This window comes from Aegilops tauschii, chromosome 4 (genome assembly GCF_002575655.3).
Source record: "Aegilops tauschii subsp. strangulata cultivar AL8/78 chromosome 4, Aet v6.0, whole genome shotgun sequence".
NCBI lineage: Eukaryota > Viridiplantae > Streptophyta > Magnoliopsida > Poales > Poaceae > Aegilops > Aegilops tauschii.
This window is the reverse complement of record NC_053038.3, coordinates 3,823,455-3,839,550: the sequence shown is the minus strand read 5'-3', so window position 1 is coordinate 3,839,550 and position 16,096 is coordinate 3,823,455.

Sequence of the window (16,096 nt, the reverse complement as noted above, 5' to 3'; positions counted from 1 at the left end):
TATTGATATGAGATCTAGTTTTGAAGATCTCGTCGCGGGGGATTTAATGATGAAAACGGATCTTCAATCGGATTTTTCATTTAAGAGATAAAACATTTTAAAAACTGAAAATCCAAAAAGATTCCCACATGCATGCATGCGGTGACTTAGCACAGTCTGTGTGTTATAGGGCGTGTGGGCGGGTTTGGCTTCCACCACACATGTGGGCGTTAGCGTTGTCTCTTTTCTAATGTTTTCACTAGTTTTAAATTTTCTTGTCTTTCTTCTTTTTATTTTGTAGTTTTTTCTTGGTTATCATTGGTTTCTTCTTAATTTCTCTTTTTCTTTATTCTTCGATTTTCGTTGATTCTTTCTTTGGTCTTCATTGTTTCTTGTTTTCTTCATTTCTCTTTCTTTGTCACCGTTTTCCTTTGGTTTCCTTTGAGTTTTTCTTTCTTTCTGTTTACGTGTTTTTCTTCATGGTTTCATCATTTTTCTGCAGTTTCAAAACCTTTTTCATTGATAATTATTTGTGTTTATGTGTTTTCTATATTTGTTTTCTTGATTTTCTATGTACATTTTTCTTGTACATGTGAAATATTATTTTTACACATGTTAAACGTTTCTTAAATATACAACTAACATTTTTTTAAATAAATTTTTTGATGTCTACATTTTTGTATACATCATCAATATGTTTTTATACATTTATCATGATTCCCATTTTAAAAATATATTAGTTTGAGAACTACTTTTTTTATACATATTGTACATTTTCTTCATCAGGAATAATTTTCTTATGAATGATTAACATTTGTGTTTGATGACTGCTTTTTCATACACATTGTACATTTATCATGTATATCAGGAACATTAGGATGGCTCTTCGTCAACATATATTAAATGGTGTGTATTAGGCTGGCTTAGTCTACGGTTGGGAAAGTGCACTACAACAACAGTTCCATCGTGCGACTATCGCATGTGGAGCCACTTGACAAGTGTTTCCCAATAACATTCGGGAGGTGCGCGATGGCCTGCGCCAGCTACTAGTGTACATGAATTTTGCACAAAAGTTGGATAATCCAACTAACAAAGTACACATGAATTACGAGTAGTACCATCTTACCTCAGATGGAAAAACTTCTAATTTATGAGCAAACGTGTGTTGCTTCCCCTAAAAAATTACGTAAGTCTGCTACGATTCACTATCATAAACAGGTATATGCATCATTGGAAAATTTAATCATAACAATTGGAAACTAAACATCAGCCATGTCATGAGCTTCTTTTCCAACAACACTGGTCCTATTTGAGGACCAAAGCAGTATTTCACTTGGCATCTTCTTCCTGAATGTTTGTATATGCTCCGGACTGAAATAAGATGTAAGGTCAGATCCACTCCAGTTTTGCATACATTTTATAGTGAAAACTCCGCAAGAGCATCTGCAGTTGAAGTGTGAGGATCCGCTTTCTTCTTCAGAGGAGATATAATGCTACTCATTTCTTCTTTGCAATGCGTCCTCAACTTTTCAGTTTCCTTTGAATTGCGCGGCAACACCTCACTCTTCAAAAAAAATCCAGAGAAAGGATTCGAATGGGTGGAGATTCACAGGAGGAGTTTTCGGGATGAGAGATTCAGAATAATTGACTTTTTTTTCTTCGTGATTATCTCTCATGTTGATATGACAAGAGAGTCGGGCGCGTTTTCTTATCAGCCTGAGGTCGGAGGTGACCGGCTGAAGGAAATAAATTTACACATGCTAATTGCTTGGGCCAATTACTTAATAGCATCAACACTTCATATCTTGTAAGGTAAGAGGGATCATGCCAAGATAATTGGATCCGATATGCTTGTAGCAACCACTCTGCGTAACAGTTGCCCCAGCGGTGTTCCTTCGTAGGCGAAGCGCGCCGCCACCTCCTCCTCCCATGTCCTCCCCCCGTTGTCGCATGAGTAGGCCGGTCAGAAATCCCGCCACGTCTTCGAGGATGGTGATGGCGAGGCGTCTCGACTGCTCCAGGTGGTGCTGCATTAGGATGGAGAGGGCTGCCGATGGCTCATTTGTGGAGCGCACTGATGACATCAAAACAGTCTTCGATGGTAGTATTTCACCCAAATTTATTGATTCGAGACAAGGGGACCAAAGAATATTTATAAGTCTTAACGGTTGATATGTCAATTCTACCAAACCTGAGAATCACTTCATTGCAGCAATTTATTAGTATCACAACAATATGAAAGCAATAGTAACAAAGTAACAACAGTAATAACAATAGAGGCAGTTTTGTAGCAAACAAAGCAGCAGTAGTAACGTGAGCACAGACAATAATATTAAAGCATAGGTATGAGTAGTAAGCGATATTCAGATGATATTCAATATGTAACTGCCACAACCTAGATACACAATAGCTCCAATTCATCAGTCATATATAGACATGTATTCCGTATATAGTCATATGTGCTTGTGATAAGAACTTGCATAACATCTTTTGTCCTACCCTCGTGGCAGCTGGGCCTAATGGAAGCTAAGGGAAATTAAGGCGCTCCTTTTAATACATAACTGAAACAAAACATTAACACATGGTGAATACATAAACTTCTAAAATTAAAGTACTCCCCGTCGATATCTCAATTCATGGTTGTAAGTGCATCTAGTGCTACCTCTTGTTGGCTTTGGAGTATTGATGACAAACTTGGTTGAGGGACTAATGTGTTTATGAGATTCACAGTAGAACACAGGTAAAAGTCCCTAAAGATTCGGCTTACCCATCAAAGATGACTCCTAAAAATGTATGAAGACATTGAAGATAATGGTGGTACGCGAAAACATTCGTTTGAAGTCAATGGAATGTGAAGACTTTTGCTTAAAGACAATGGAGCGCGACGACGTAGTCTTTTGATAGTTTCATTTTCTTCTTTCTTGAGTCATAGGAATAACCGTGCTGTTAAGGGGGGTAGATGTAAACAAAGTTAAAAACTGGCGTGATGCTCAACCTAAAATCCTATGTCTTCCAGTGAAGACAATGAGAGGGAACCTTTTCCAGCGTTGCTTGAGTCAGCTTTACTTGGAGCTCAAGTAAAGTTGTCGCGTGTGTTTGAAATCCGGCTGTTGGACACGTGTCGGTTGGCCACTGACATAGGATCATTTCGGTCATATCATGTCGGGTTGCCTCCTGGCTATAAATAACCCACCCCCTCCACCATAAGTTGGTGGCTGCTCCGAGTTATTACACGGCTGTTGTCATTTGAGAGCAACCCACCTCTTAAGCCTTCGAGAGAAATTCCTTGCGAGGACAAACCCAAAACACCCAGAGCCCAAAGTAATTGAGCATCACTGAAGCCTTTCTGTTCTGCGTGAACCAAAGACCTGTTACACTTGAAGACTGTGATCTTCCAGCTGGTTAGGCGTCGTGTTCTGAGCATCCAAGAGTCATTGTGGATTACTGATGAACGAAGTCTGTGAAAGTTTGGAAGTCTACCTTGAAGACTTGCCCGAGTGATTCGGTGAGATTTACAGATATTAGTGCTACTTCTTGAGCTTGTGTTGATTTTTCCCTTGAAGAGGAAAGGGTGATGCAGCAAAGTAGAGATAAGAAATTCCCTCAATTTGAGAACCAAGGTATCAATTCAGTAGGAGACAACGCACAAGTCACCGAATACCTGCACAAACAATCAAACAACTTGCACCCAACGCGATAAAGGGGTTGTCAATCACTTCACGGCTACTTGCAAAGGTGAGATCTGATAGAGATAGATAAACGGTAAAGTAAATATTTTTGGTTTATAGATCGGAAATTAAAAGATTGCAAAAAGAGTAAATCGGAAACTTATATGATGGAAAATAGACCCGGGGCCATAGGTTTCACTAGAGGCTTCTCTCAAGATAGAAAATAATACGGTGGGTGAACAAATTACTGTCGAGCAATTGATGGAAAAAGCGCAAAGTTATGACAATATCTAAGGCAATGATCATGAATATAGGCAACACGTCCGTGTCAAGTAGACTGAAACGATTCTGCATCTACTACTATTACTCCACACATCAACCGCTATCCAGCATGCATATAGAGTATTAAGTTCATAAAGAACGGAGTAATGCATTGAGCAAGATGACATGGTGTAGAGGAATTAACTCAAGCAATATGATGAAAACTCCATCTTTTTATCCTCGATGGCAACAATACAATAGGTGCCTTGCTGCCCCTACTGTCACTGGGAAAGGACACTGCAAGATTGAACCCAATTCTAAGCACTTCTCCCATTGCAAGAAAAACCAATCTAGTTGGCAAACCAAACCGATAATTCAAGGAGAATTACAAAGATATCAAATCATGCATAAAAGAATTCAGAGGAGATTCAAATAATATTCATAGATAAGCTGATCATAAATCCACAATTCATCGGATCTCGACAAACACACCGCAAAAGAGTATTACATCGAATAGATCTCCAAGAACATCGAGGAGAACATGGTATTGAGAATCAAAGAGAGAGAAGAAGCCATATAGCTACTAGCTATGGACCCGTAGGTCTGTGGTAAACTACTCACGCTTCATCGGAAGGGCAATAGAGTTGATGTAGAAGCCCTCCGTGATCGAATCCCCCTCCGGCAGGACACCAGAAAAGGCCCCTAGATGGGACCTCACGGGTACAGAAGGTTGCGGCGGTGGAAAAGTGTTTTCGTGGCTCCCCCTGTTGGTTTGGGGATATAAGAGTATATATAGGCGAAGAAATTAGGTCAGGAGGTGCACGAGGGGCTCACAAGGGTGGGGGCGCGCCCTACCCCCTGGGCGCGCCCTCCGTCCTTGTGGCTGCCTCGTGGCTCCTCCGACTTCATCTCCAAGTCTTCTGGTTGTCTTCTGGTCCAAGAAAAATCATCGCGAAGGTTTTATTCCGTTTGGTATTCCTTGGAAGTCTAAGGTTCGGAACGATAACGGGGGTATACAACTTGTAGGTAAGATCAGCATCTCAAATATATTCATGAAAGCATAAGTGTTCAAATATGAAATCATGACACTCGGGCCCTACTAACAAGCATTAAGCATAGCAAAGTCATAACAATATCAATCTCAGAACATAGTGGATACTAGGGATCAAGCCCTAACAAATTAACATGATTACATAATAAATCTCATTCATCTCCATCTACCTCTAGTATGCCTACAAGGGATTACACACTCTTAGTGGTGAGAATTGGGGAATAATTGATGGAAAAGGGTTAGTGATGACGACGACGACGAATCCCTCTCTCCAGAGCCACAAAAAGACTCCGGATCAGGGCTCCCAATGAAGACAAGAGATGGTGACAGCTCCGTATCGTAAAACACAATGAAACGTTCTCTCTTATTTTCTTGGGAAGACGGATGCCGATGGCTCCAGTATTTTTATTTATTCCATAAAAAATCTCCGTGAAGTTTCGTCCAATTTCGAGAATTTTTTTTCTGCACAAAAAATAACACCAAGGTAGTTCCGCTTAAAATAACGTTAGTTTTGGTTAGTTTCATTCAAATCATGTAAATTAGAGGCCAAAACAAAAAGTAAATACGTTGTAGACATATCATAAGCGTGAATCTGGCTCGTTGGAGCCATGCATGTGGCATGCAGCGGAGGATCTTGTGGCTAGACCTGAGGTCAGGAATATATGGATTAGCAACCGCACACGCCCGTCCGCACCAACCATCCACGGATCGCCCGCGGGGATGTATCATGTGTGCCCGCACTAATGGTGCTACCGGTGCACCGAATGCTATAGAACATTTTAAAAAATCTAAAAAAATTAGCACATTAACGCACATCAATGTATGATGTCACAAAAATTTGTATGAAAGTTTAAAACATTTTTAAGATACAAAAATGACAAATTTGACATTAGTGTGATAATGGGCCAAATCTAAAGCCCAAGTTATGTTATGTACTATTAGTGTTGAATTTGTCATTTTTGTTTTTTGAGTTATGTTTCAAATTTTGACTTGAAATTTTGTGGCAACCTACATTGATGTTGTGTGAATGTGCTAATTTTTTCAGAATCCTTTGAACATTTTAAAAGCGCAATATGAGTTCGGTGCATCGGTAGCACCACAAGCTCCGGTACACCAGATATTTTCCCGATCGCCAGCTGCTCCTTGCGGCTAGTGAAGGCAGGTGGCGAGTGCGGCACCTGGCTGGTGAAAGGATCGATATAGTTGACTAGAGGGGGGGTGAATAGGCAACTGACAATTTTTAGCTTTTCTTTACCAATTTAAACTTTGCATCAAAGTAGGTTGTCTAGATATGCAACTAGGTGAGCAACCTATATGATGCGCCAACAATAAGCATACACGCAAGCAAGAGATAAGGCACAAATAAACTTGCACAAGTAAAGGCACGAGATAACCAAGAGTAGAGCCGGTGAAGACGAGGATGTGTTACCGAAGTTCCTTCCCTTTGAGAGGAAGTACGTCTCCGTTGGAGCGGTGTGGAGGCACAATGCTCCCAAGAAGCCACTAGGGCCACCGTATTCTCCTCACGCCCTCACACAATGCGAGATGCCGTGATTCCACTATTGGTGCCCTTGAAGGCGGCGACCGAACCTTTACAAACAAGGTTGGGGCAATCTCCACAACTTAATTGGAGGCTCCCAACGCACCACGAAGCTTCACCACAATGGACTATGGCTCCACGGTGACCTCAACCGTCTAGGGTGCTCAACACCCAAGAGTAACAAGATCCACAAGGGATTAGTGGGGGGATTCAAATATCTCTTGGTGGAAGTGTAGATCGGGGCCTCCTCAACCAATCCCTAGAGAATCAACAAGTTTGATTGGCTAGGGAAGGAGATCGGGCGCGAATGGAGCTTGGAGCAACAATGGAGCTTGGAGGTGGAAGAGGTGGTCAACTAGAGGAGGAAGACACCCCTTATATAGTGGGAGAACAAATCCAACCGTTATCCACCAACTCAGCCTGCGCAGCGCGGTACTACCGCACCTGAGACGCGGTACTACCGCAGGGGCACGCGGTACTACCGCACCTGAGGCGAGGTACTACCGCTCATGCAGCAGAGACCAGAACAGCCACACAGCACTACGGCAGAGGGCGGTAGTACTGCTGGCGCGGTACTACCGCTCCCCCTTGCGGTACTACCGCAAGGCAGGGGCTGTCTAGGGATGGGAAGGCACGGATATAAAAAATTACATCTGTGGCTACTTCCGCAGAGTTGGAGTCGATGCAAAAACCCAACGCGGTAGTACCGTAAGCCAGCCGCGGTACTACCGCGCGAGGTGCGGATGTAAAAAATTACATCCGCCCCTTACAGCTGCGTAGTTGCGGAACTAAGCAGGGACCACGGTACTACCGCTTACCAGAAGCGGTACTACCGTGGGGCCTTGCAGTACTACCGCACCAGCGGGCGGTACTACCGCAAGGTCCTGCGGTACTACCGCTCTGACGAGCAATACTACCGCACTTCCTAGTTCGGCAGACAAGAGCTATAATTGCATAGACAAGGAAAACTTAGGATGCTCCAAAGGCAAGAGGAAAGGAGGTGCAAGCGACGATGTGTACGTGATGAATCCACCCAACCTTTCCAAAGCAGACCCCCTCTTAATAGTACGGCTTCCCTACGACTCAATACCACCGAAAAGAACCGAAGAGAAACGCCGTCTTCTATAGCCTTTGAGGGGAACCCAATCATCTTGTGCCTAGTCAATATATCTGAAATATTTGATGCACATGATTAGTCCGCAAAAGGATTGTCATCAATCACCAAAACCAACTAAGGGATAAAAATGCCCTTACAATCTCCCCCTTTTTGGTGGATTGATGACAACATGGGATTTGCACGAGGGTATAACGCAAAGAGCAAGGGCAAACCCCAAGTCTCTAAAATATAGACGGGCTCCCCCTAGATGTGTGCTATCTCGATGAGTGCTTTGGACTGCACGGCACACATACTAGGATCAACACTCCCCCTATATTTTATAGACATGGAAAATCTTGCAAAAAGGCTAAAGCTAAGCAAGATAGACAGGAGCATAATGTAATAAGCACACGATAGAATAAGCTTACTACGGTACGATAGAGTGCATATGTCTTACACCATATGATAGAAGGTCTCACGAGCACAAACCAAAGCAAACCAAAGCAAACGAAATAAACGAAGTTCAACTGACCCAAACACGACATAACTCGCAACAAATCCTACACTCTCTCCCCCTTTGGCATCGAGACGCCAAAAAGGCAGAGAGGACACCTACAGCAATAGTGGTGGCTCAAGCGGAGTAGTCACTGGCACGCTCCTCGTCGGACTCTGCAGCTGGGACGGACTCCTCCTCAGACTCGGTCCACCGATAGCCCTGCTTGTGCAGCCATTCTGCCTCTGGGGTGATGTTCACCTCTGACCCGCTAGATATGTTCTCGCCAAAAGTCCTGAAAATCCGCTTGTCACGGCGGCGAGTCTCCTTGGAAGCCACATGGGTCTGGTACTGCCCCTTGGCTTGCATACAGAACAACATCTTCATCTTGTTCTTCAGTCGCTTAGCCCAAGAAGGCTCAGAGGTGGGAGGGATGTAACCCTCAGAGCTGTCCTCGTCTGCTGCCTCCTCCTCCTCCTCATCTGCATCCATGTCCTTGGCAGCCGCAGTATCAGCACGAGAGGTTGTGTTGGCCCACTGAGACTTGATACGGAGGTTGATGGGCTCATGCCGGATCCAACCAGGGGCCTCAAACTCATCCTGAGGGTAGACCCGCTCCCAAGTAGCCGAGATCAACTGAAACAGATAAGGTCCATAGATGGGGACCTTGCGGTTGTATACCGCAAACCGAAGTTCAATCCACATGATATGTGAGACACCAAGTGGCTGTGTCTGAGAGTTGCGAGCATCTTCACACAAGAGCATCATATCCACCAGATAGGCATGCACCTTGTCCTTGTCCCCAATGCGTGGGAAGAGAGTGTTGCAGAAGATCCGGTGCATGATGTCAAGAAAGGAGTTGAGTACCCAAGTTGACTTGCCATTGGAGAGCTTCTTCTCCACAAGGTAGGGCATGAGCTTGTTCTTGTTGGCAGACTCAGGATTGGCATGAGGGCGAACACCTTGGGGAGTGGTGAGCCCCTCATCCGGAACCCCAAGCAGGGTCATGAATTCCTTCCAGGTAGCAGTCAGCTGTCGGCCATTGGTCATCCAAGTCATGGTCCTTTCCTCATTGGGATGAAAATGCACGGAGGCAAAGAACTGGGCAAGGATCTCAGGATCATAGTCTTTGTGGAATGATATGATATGCTCAATGCCAAATTGCTCCACGAGGTCCAAAGCCTCACCAAAGTATTCCCGGTGCGCCTCTTTGCGCATGTGATGCATGTTGATCCACTTCACCTCCACATGGGTATTTTTCTTGGCCTTGATGACATCCAGATAAATGAGATTATGCTGCTTGGTCCAGAATAGATCATTCCCCCGAAAGTTGGCACGAGGGTTTCCATACGGATTGACCTTCCTCCGAGCGATGAACTCAGCAAGCGGTATCTCATCCATGCCCTTGGCGGGTTCCTTCTCTTTACTGGCAGTGGTCTTGGTTCTGCGTTGGGGGGCATTGGAGCCCTCTGCTTCCTCTGTGTTGCGCATACGCTTGGACCCCGTGTCACGGGGTGGATTGGAGCGGCGAGCTGGAGCACCTGAGCCACCACCTAAAACACACACCACAAAACAAACACGCACGAAACACGAGAAGGGTCAATGCAAAGACCACAGCAAAGCAGGTGAAACAAGTAGACATGGCACGTAAGAAGTGCCACAAGAGGGATTTGAGACAACGGTAGTAACGCGTGTTGTGCCATGTGCGGTAGTACCGCTCCAAGGAGCGGTAGTACCGGATGTGCGGTAGTACCGCGCCCACAGGGCGGTAGTACCAGACGTGCGGTAGTACCGCGCCAGTAGGGCGGTAGTACCGGACTGGCGGTAGTACCGCACCTGAGGAGCGGTAGTACCGCACGGTTGCAAATCCGAAATAGCCATGGAGATCTGAGCACAACCGTGTCAACACGCGGTACTACGGTCGATCAAATCCATCACGGGACAACTATAGCAAGTACCAACACTACACAAAACTACTCTCCTACATCCTACTCTTGCATAGATTTGTCCTAAAATCTCAAGAACAACTTGCATCTCCCCAAAACCTAAAAGCAACAAGACGAACAAGAAAACGAGAGGGATTGGGGAGAAACCTTGTTCCATGGCAAGAGGGAGTGGGGGGGAACGATCCCACCGGTCGGAATCCGAGGAGAGCGGCCGGAGACGGAGATCCGGCGAGGGCCTCTGGCGCCGTTCTTGAGCGAGAGAGAGAGAGAGACGAAGTGGGGAGAGAGACGAATGGGTATGGGGGAGTTAGAACTCCCCCTGCCCGTGTTTAACCCCCACGCGTCCGTGACCGCACGGTAGTACCGCACGTCATCGCGGTACTACCGCCCGAGCGGAAGTACCTCACCGGGGCCGTAGTACCGCTCCCCCAGGCGGTAGTAAAAAATTACTACCGTGCTGGGTGCGGAAGTACCGCTCACTCCTCTCGCGGTAGTACCGCATGTCATCGCGGTAGTACCGCCGGGGCGGAAGTACCGCACCTAGGCCGTAGTACCGCTCCCCCAGGCGGCAGTAAAAAAATTACCGCCGCGCTGGGTGCGGAAGTACCGCTCACTCCTCGCGCGGTAGTACCATACGTCATCGCGGTAGTACCGCCCGGGCGGAAGTACCGCACCGAGGCTATAGTACCGCTCCCCGAGGCGGCAGTAAAAAATTACTGCCGCGCTGGGTGCGGAAGTACCGCGCGCCCCCCTTGCGGTAGTACCGTGGCAGGCCGCGGTAGTACCGTGGGCTCAAAAAAACTTTCAACCAAAGAAAACTCCTAAGCACGGAACCTTCAAGCGAGAGACCACAAAAAGGAACTAACACACTGGACACCACAAGCACAAGCGCGCCACGAAGAAGGAGAGGCAAGAACCAACACATACCAAAAACGAGATACAACCTCTCCAAGGACAGGGCGGTGGCCAGAGCCACCTATGTTTGAGTCAATTGGTATGGCACCGCGAAGAATTATCCTTGGGCCCATGACCAAAACTCGTCTTTGAAGCACAAGTACCATCAAAAATGGCTCATGTGAAAGAGTTGATCACTTTATGCATAATGGGGGGAGGGAGAGTTCATTGAGAGAACAACACTCCCCCTATGTCCATGCCTACACCTAGAATAGACAACAAGTTGAGTGTGGTGGGGTGTGCAGGGGGTCAAGCAACATTGCTCCAATCAATGATATTTAGCTCATGCCTTAACTCGCGAAATCTTGCTTCATCCAAAGGCTTCGTGAAAATATCTGCAAGGTTATCTTGGGTGTTGACGTAGTTGAGCTCGATCTCCCCTCGCCTAATGTGATCTCGGATGAAGTGATACCAAATCTCAATATGCTTCATCTTGAAGTGTTGCACGGGGTTGAGAGAAATCTTGATGGCACTTTCATTATCACACCAAAGAGGCACTTTGTCACAAATGACACCGTAATCCTTTAAAGTTTGCCTCATCCATAAGAGTTGTGTACAACAACTCCCGGCAGCCACATACTCCGCTTCGGTGGACGAGAGAGACACACAACTTTGCTTTTTAGAAGACCAACTTACCAAAGAGCAACCAAGGAATTGGCACCCTCCGAAAGTGGACTTCCTATCCACTTTGTCTCCCGCCCAATCAGAGTCCAAATATCCTACAAGCTTGAAGTTTGCTCCTCTTGGGTACCATAAGCCAAAGTTTGGGGTATGAGCCAAATATCGAAAGATTCGCTTGACCGCCACAAAGTGGCTTTCCTTAGGTGCGGCTTGAAACCGTGCACAAATTCCCACACTCAACATGATATCCGGTCTAGATGCACAAAGATAAAGCAAGGAACCAATCATGGAGCGATATACCTTTTGATCCACCGCTTTACCATTGGGATCGATGTCAAGTTGGCACTTGGTGGGCATTGGAGTGGACGCCGGCTTGACATCACTTAGTTTGAATCTCTTGAGCATGTCTTGTGTGTATTTGGCTTGGTTGATGAAGGTTCCTTCTCTTCTTTGCTTCACTTCGAAACCGAGAAAGAACTTCAACTCTCCCATGGAAGACATCTTGAACTTTGAGGTCATGAGTGCGGCAAATTCCTCATTGAAAGCTTTGTTAGGGGAACCAAAGATAATGTCATCAACATATAGTTGGCATACAAACAACTCCCCTTTGACCTTCTTAGTAAAAAGAGTGGGGTCGATTAGCCCAACTTCAAACCCACGATCTTGTAACAACTCGATAAGGTGGTCATACCACGCACGTGGGGCTTGTTTAAGGCCATAGAGTGCCTTATCGAGTTGATACACATGATCGGGAAAGTAGGGATCCTCGAACCCGGGGGGTTGCTTGACATAAACCAACTCATTAATGGGACCATTAAGAAAAGCACTCTTCACATCCCTTTGTTGCAACTTAAAGTTGTGATGAGAGGCATAAGCAATCAACGAATAGATTCAAGGCGAGCAACGGGAGCAAAGGTTTCACCGTAGTCGATACCCTCGACTTGGGAGTAGCCTTGTGCCACCAATCGTGCCTTGTTGCGAATGATGGTCCCATGAGCATCTTGCTTGTTCTTGAATATCCACTTCGTTCCAATGACATTGTGGTTCCCCGTTGGCCTCAGCACTAATCTCCACACCTTGTTGTACTCGAAGTTGTTGAGTTCTTCATGCATGGCATTAAGCCAATCCGGATCTTCGAGTGCTTCATATACCTTATGGGGTTCAACACAAGAGACAAACGCGTGATGTTCACAATAGTTTGCCAATTGTCTACGAGTGCTTACCCCCTTTTGAATGCTTCCAAGCACATTCTTCATGAGATGACCCTTGGTGGAGAGCTTGGATGCAATCTTGGCGGCACGACGCTCCAATTCCTCCTCGGTGGTGAGTCGAGGAGCGGTCACTTGATCATCTTGAGCGCCGTCTTGAGCTTGTTCTTGATCTTGAACTTGCTCGGAGGAGAGAACTTGACCTTGGGCATCACTTGGTGTGTCACCACCGTCTTGAGCATGATCTTGCCCTTGGTCTTGTTCATGAGGTTGAGGGTCTTCACTTTGTTCTTCGGAAGCGTGTGGAGCTTGGGTTGGTGATGGCTCCACTTGAGTGGAGCATTGTCCTTCTCCTTCGGCCACAAGGGGTTCCTCAATGGGTAGAATAAAACCAACACCCATTCTTCTTATGGCTTGAGGAGGAATTTCATCACCTACATCACAAGTGCCACTTTGCTCCACTTGGGAGCCGTTATTCTCATCGAACTCCACGTTACACGTCTCCTCAATAAGTCCCGTAGATTTATTGAGGACACGGTAAGCATGAGAGTTTGTAGCATAACCAACAAATATGCCCTCATAAGCTCTAGCCTCAAATTTAGACAACCGAACACCTTTCTTGAGAATGAAACACTTACACCCGAACACCCGAAAGTACTTGAGGTTGGGCTTGTTACCGGTGAGTATCTCATATGGAGTCTTGTTCAAGCCCTTGCGGAGGTAGAGCCGATTGGATGCATGACACGTGGTGTTGATGGCTTCGGCCCAAAAGTTGTATGGAGACTTGAACTCCGCCATCATAGTCCTTGCCGCATCCATCAACGTCCGGTTCTTCCTCTCCGCAACACCGTTTTGTTGAGGGGTGTAAGGTGCGGAATATTGATGCTTGATCCCCTCATCACTAAGAAAATCATCCAAGGTGTAGTTCTTGAACTCGGTGCCATTATCACTTCTTATTGTCAAGATCTTTGTATTGTGTTGACGTTGGGCTTCATTCGCAAAGTCAATGACGGTTTGTTGGGTCTCGCTCTTCCTCTTGAAGAAATACACCCAAGTGTATCTTGAATAGTCATCCACAATCACCAAGCAATACTTCCTACCCCCAAGACTATCAAAGGATGGAGGCCCAAAGAGATCCAAATGAAGGAGCTCCAAAGGCCTCTTCGAGTAAATGATAGTTGTGGGAGGGTGAGCCGTCTCATGTAGCTTTCCTTCGATACAAGCACTGCAAGCACGATCTTTAGCAAAACTAACATTTGTTAGTCCACGGACATGGTCCCCCTTGAGAAGACTTTGCAAAGATCTCATATTGACATGGGCTAACCGGCAATGCCAAAGCCATCCCACGTCAACTTTAGCCATTAGGCATGTCGCGGTCTTAGTGGGTCGCTCCAAAAAGTTGATCACATAGAGACCGTTTTTGACATGCCCAACAAAGGCTACTTTAAGAGTCTTGCTCCACAAGAGGGCCATGGTATCAATATCAAAGAAAGTGGCAAAACCCATGATTGCAAGTTGACGAACGAAAAGTAAATTGTATGCAAGGGACTCAACTAGCATGACCTTCTCGATCGTGAGATCATGAGAAATGACAACTTTGCCGAGTCCCAATACCTTAGAGGACGAGGCATCACCCCACTCGACATTGGTGGGCATAGATGGAATCTTGTGCACGTCCACCACCAAGTCCTTGCTTCCGGTCATATGATTTGTAGCTCCACTATCGAGCAACCATGATCCCCCACCGGAAGCAAACACCTACAAGAGATCAATGCTTGGTTTTAGGTACCCATTTTGTAATGGGTCCTTTGATGTTAGTAACAAGGGTCTTAGGAACCCAAATAGACCATTCAATATACTCATGAGGAGAACCAACAAATTTGGCATAAACATGCCCATCACTAGCACGGCATAGCACATAAGAAGGATTAAAGTCGCCGGCTTTGTTGGAAGGGGTGGCATTGCCCTTCTTGACACCGCCACCCTTCGCATTGTTCTTCTTCTCCTTGGAAGCACCCTCTCCCTCCTTCACAAAAGTTTGCTTGAGAGGAGGAGGTCGTTTGGTCTTGTCATTCTTCTTCTTGTTCTTGGGCTTGGGTGCGAACCCAATCCCCTCCTTGGCCACAACTTCCTTTCGATTGCTCAAAAGGTCGTTGAGGTTCTTCTCACCTTGTATGCATGACACAAGGCCTTTCTCAAGTTGCTCCTTCAACTTAGCATTCTCCTCAACAAGATGCACATGCTCACAACAAGGATTAGTAGCATTTGCATTATCAATTAACACCATATGAGGAAAGGTGGCTTTCTCCTTAGTTAGCTTCACTTGGAGTTGATCATGCGACTCCTTGAGGCTAGCATGAACACCCTTCAAGACTTTGTGAGCCTTGTCAAGAATGTCAAACTCCTCTTTGAGTCTAGCAAGATCAACCCCAAGCTTTGCCTTCTTGGAGTTTAGCACACGAGACACAACAAGAGCATGATCAAGATCTTTCTTTAACTTAGCATGATCATCGTTGTATGGCTCCTCAAGAGCCAAACGAAGACCACGCTCTTCGTCAAGAGCATTGGAGAGATCTGAAATCTCATCGGCATAGTCACGACTATGCCCCTCCATCTTAGAGATGGTGTCTTCGTGAGCCTCGATCATGTCATTGGCTTCACCAAGTTGTTCCAAGAGAGCAACGAAGTGCTTCTTGGATTTGCCCTTGAGTTTACCCATAAAGGTCTGAAACTCATTTCCTCCACATTTGTCCCCTCATGTTCATCAATGCTATCCGTCGAAGAAGGATGATTAATGATGGTAGTTTTGATGTTGGGGGTTACCTTGTTGGTGGCTTTAGCCATGAGGCACTTGGCGGCGATGTTCTCATTGGGTGAGTCGAAGAGAGACATCCGTGGAGTCATCGCAATGGCCACAGAGGCCATGGCAACCGACTCATCATCTTCATCATCGTCATCATCCTCGTTGTACTCTTCTTGTACGACTAATGCCTTGGGAGGAGTCTTCTTGGTGAAGTTGCTCTTGTTGGGGAATGACTTGGCCTTGTCCTTTCGGATGAGCTTGCCACCATTGTCTTCCCTCTTCTCGTAAGGGCACTCCGCAACAAAGTGGCTCACATTGCCACAATTGAAGGAAGTCCTCACCCGTTGCTTGCCCTTTGCGCCACTTGAATTGTTCTTGTTGAAGTTTGGCCTTGAGTTCTTCTTGCTCCAAAATTGCCTTGAAGCAAGAGCCATGTGTTCATGATAGGCATACTTCGTATCTTCGAGTTTCCCTCC